This window comes from Acinonyx jubatus, chromosome B4 (assembly GCF_027475565.1).
Source record: "Acinonyx jubatus isolate Ajub_Pintada_27869175 chromosome B4, VMU_Ajub_asm_v1.0, whole genome shotgun sequence".
NCBI classification, from domain to species: domain Eukaryota; kingdom Metazoa; phylum Chordata; class Mammalia; order Carnivora; family Felidae; genus Acinonyx; species Acinonyx jubatus.
In genome coordinates, this window is record NC_069387.1 from 37,237,952 (window position 1) to 37,242,658 (window position 4,707).

The following is a 4,707-nucleotide window of genomic DNA, read 5'->3' on the forward strand; positions in this document are numbered from 1 at the left end:
AGTCTTATTTATTCTGGGTTCTGGATTCCAGGGGGGCAGCAAGAGCAGCTCTGAATCTCCTCACAAGCAGCGCCCCAGCATCTCCCTCTTCTTCTTTTTTAAAGTTTATTTATTTATTTATTTATTTTGGGAGACAGAGACAGAGCACACAAGCGGGGGAGGGGCAGAGAGAAAGGGAGAGAATTCCAAACGGGCTCTGCACTGCCATGTGGGGCCCGAACCCACCAACCGTGAGATCAAGGCCCTAGCTGAAGTCAAGAGCCGTTGCTTAAGTGACTGAGCCACCCAGGCGCCCCTCCCTCTTCTTTATTTAAGGCTTCTGGAGTCCTGGCTCTTTAAAAAGTATTACAATTCAAACATGCAGAAAGTTGTAAAGAATAACCTTTACCTTTTGCTGGCCACCCCAGTTAAAAAAAAAAAACCAAACTATTGTAAATATAATCGAAACTCCCCTTGCACCACTCCTTCTCCCCAAATAACATCCTTTTCTCAATTTGGCATTTTAGCATTCCCACATTTGTTCACTCTTTATGCATGTACGTATATGTGTATCCGAAGCAACATATCATTTAGTTTTGCCTGACACATTATATATGACCTTCTGCAGCTTGTTCTTTTTTGCACAATACTTTATTCGTGAGATTCATCCCTGAGCTATGCATTCTCTTTAACAGCTGTATGTTTTTCCTTTATATGAATACATCACACTTAGGAAATTTAGATTATTTTTCTACAAACAATGGTGTTTTGAACATTTTTACACTTGTGTCCCGGGCACACATATGAGCATTTCTCTAGAGGACATACCTAGGTGTGGAATGGCCAGGGCATCGGCTCACAGCTTTCCCCCTTTGGCATAATGCCACCTTGCCCTCCAGAGGATTTATACCAGGGTGCGCCCCAGGCAGCAGTGTCCGGGGGTTCCACACCCTCCCCTTCCTCACCAGCACTTGGAATCAAACTTTTTTATAGCCCGGGCTCACCTGTCGTCAGATATTTCTCTCCAGCCTTTTATCTTCACCATCATCAAAAGGCATTGGTCAAGCACTTGTTTTGGACACTTACAGGCTGGGAGCCCCCGACTGAGCCCTGCTCCTTAGAGGCATAGTCTGATCCAGACATCCACAAGGCACACACACGTTCAGACAGACAAGATGTCCTCTGGCCTCCTGCAGACCCAGCCTTTTTCAGGTATTTTCACAGCCATGACAATTATATGAGGAAGAATTGCGTTGTGATCCCTGTTTACAGATGGGAAAAGTAGTTAAGGTGTACAGGTTAAATTGTGTCCCCCAAAAATCTGTACGTTAAAGTCCCAACTCCCAGCACCTCAGAATGTGACCTTATTTGGAGACAGGGTCTTTAAAGACATAATCAAGCTAAGATAAGGTCACTAGGGTGGACCCTAATCCAATATGACCGTATCCTTGCTAAAAGGGGAAATTTGGACACAGAGGTACACACAGGAAGAACACCATGTAAACATGAAGGCCGAGTGTGAGTGATGCATATACAAGCTAAGGGACACCAAAGGTTGCCAGCACCACCAGAAGCTGGGAGAAGGGCCTAGGCCAAATTCTTCCTCGGCCCCCTCAGAAAGAACCAACCTTGCCAGCACCTTGATCTTGGACTTCTAGTCCCCAGAACTGTGAGACAATAATCTTCTATTGTTAAAGCCATCCAGTTTGTTATACTTTGTTATGGCACCCCTGGGAAGCTAATACTGAGACTTAGAAATCTCACCTAACATTCAGTTACTGTATGGCAGAGCCAGGAATCAGCCCCTTATGTTCTGTCTCCCAAGTCCTGCTCAGTGTCCACTATGCCGTAAAGAGAAGACTGACAGAGGTGAAAATCATGGAATGAAAACTAAGCTATAGTATGATTCCATTGATTGAGCTCTGGACCACCCACAACCTGGCTTCATTTAAACACAGTTTCAGTGGACTATTCCAGCCCCTTCCCATGCCTTGGCATCCTTTACCACCACACGTTTGCCTGGGATAGAGATCGAGGAGGGGCCACTGACATGTTGCACTGGTTCCTGTGATTGTTTCGATAGGATCAACTGTACGCATTGATGGATGAGTGAGTGGCCTACATACTATGATGCTGGGCAGGCCAACACTAAAAGGTATCTCCTTCAACTTTATTCTTGGCAATTCATTCTTTAGGTTTGAAAAATCCTTCAACATCTTCAAGAGTCCTTCATTAATCCATTTCTTGGAAAAGTAATGCTATCGATGAACAAGAATGAGATGATTCCAGAGCACTTAGCAAAGTTGCGTTGGGCCAGGCTGACGACATGGATGGGATGTCTCCAAACTCATCAGTGCACTTAGGTCTGCAGACAAAACCCGAGGGAGGAGTAAACATACCTGTGGTATAGAATGGAGCCTTTGGAGTTTACAGTTTGGATGCAGTGAGGTTGGGGACGGCATCACCTCTTTTCCAGTTCTGACAAGGCTTTTGTTGCCTGGCGCTCAGAACCACTAGTGCTCAGGAAATGCCATTCTTTGGAATATACTTGTGCAAAAAGAGTCAAATTGGTCCCTGTGTTCTGTGACCCAAACTAATACTGTCTCATTCATTATCTAGCACACCATCTTTGAGTGGGGCTAAGGGGTAAAAAAACTCTCTTTTGCCTTTTTTGTATTCTTTGTTTTCTTTCTTTGTAAATTTGCTTTTCTTCAAATTGTAGGGAGAATGAGAATGTTTTGGCAACGGAAAGCTGAGTTTTTTTAAGGAGCTAAAGAACTCCCTTTGGTAAGATGATGAACCCAATGCAATCCACAGATCCAGTGAAATTCGTATCAAAACACCAGTGGTATTTTTCACAGAACTAGAACAAGCAATCCTAAAATTTGTATGGAACCACAAAAGACACTGAATAGCCAAAGCAAGCTTGAAAAAGAAAACCAAAGCTGGAGGCATCACAATTCCAGATTTCAAGTTATACTGCAAAGCTGTAGTAAACAAAACAGTATGGTACTGGCACAAAAATAGACACATAGATAAATGGAACAGAATAGAGAGAGCCCAGAAATAAACCCATGGTCAGTGAATCTACAACAAAGGAAACAACACACAATGGGGAAAAGACAGTCTCTTCAACAAATGGTGCTAGGAAAACTGGACAGCCACATGCAAAACAATGAAACTGGACCACTTTTTCATACCATCCACAAAAATAAACTCAAAATGGATTAATGACATAAATCTAAGACTTGAAACCCTTAAAATTTTAAAAGAAGACAAGGCAGTAAACTCATGGACATCGACCTTAACAACACTTTTATGGATCTGACTCCAAAGGTAATGGCAACAAAAGCAAAAATAAACAATTAGGAATACACCAAAATAAAAAGCTTCTGCATAGCAAAGGAAACCATCAATAAAACAAAAAGGCAACCTACTGAATAGACATTTTTCCAGAGACATACAGATGGCCAACAGACACATGAAAAGTGCTTAACATCACTTATTATCAGGGAAATGCAAATAAGAACTATAATGAGATATCACCTCACACCTGTCAGAATGGTTAAAATCAACAGTACGAGAACAACAGATGTTGTGAGGATGTGGAGAAAGGGGAACCCTCTTGCACTGTTTGTGGGAATGCAAACTGGTGCAGCCAGTCTGAAAACAGTATGGCGTCTCCTCAAAAAACTAAAAATAGACCTATCATATGATCCAGTAATCCTACTTTTAGGTATTTACCCAAAGAAAATAAAAACACTAACTCAAGGGGCATCAGTTAAGCGTCTGACTCTTGATTTCAGCTCAGGTCATGATACCATTCATGAGTTTGAGCCCTGCATCGGGCTCTGTGCTGACAGTGTGGAGCCTGCTTGGGATCTGTCTCTCCCTGTCTCTCTCTGCCTCTCCACCACTTGCATGTTCACTCTCTCCCTCTCTCTCAAAGTAAATAAATAAACTTAAAAAAAAACACTAACTCAAAAAGATATATGCACTCTATGTTTATTGCAGTGTTATTTATAATAGCCAAGATATGGAAGCAACCTAAATGTCCATCAATAGATGTATGGATAAAGATGTGGTATAAAATCTCACTACTGGGTATTTATGCACAGAAAATGAAAACACTAATTTGAAAAGATATATATACCCTTATACATATTACAACACTAACTACAATAGCCAAGATATGGAAACAATCCAAGTGTCTACCCATAGATGAATAAAGATGTAGTACACACACACACACACACACACACACACACACACACACACACACTGGAATACTACTCAGCCATAAAAAGGATGAGATCTTGCCATTTTCAGCCACATGGATGGACCAAGAGGGTAGTGTGCTAAATGAATTAAGTCAAAGGCAAATGTCACATGATTTCATCTGTATGTGGAATCTAAAAAACAAAACAAATGAATAAACAAAAAGCAGGAACAGACCCATAAATACAGAGAACAAACTGATGGTTGCCAGAGGGAAGGAATTAGGGGGATAGGCAAAACAGGTACAGGGGATTAAGAGGTGCAAACTTTTTTTAAATGTTTTATTTATTTTTTTGAGAGAGAGAGTACAAGGGGGAAGGGGCTGAAGGAGAGGGAGACAGAGGATCTGAAGCAGGCTCTGTGCTGACAGCAGCAAGCCCAATATGGGGCTTGAACTCACAAACCATGAGACAATGACCTGAGTTGAAGTCAGATGCTCAGCAGACTGAG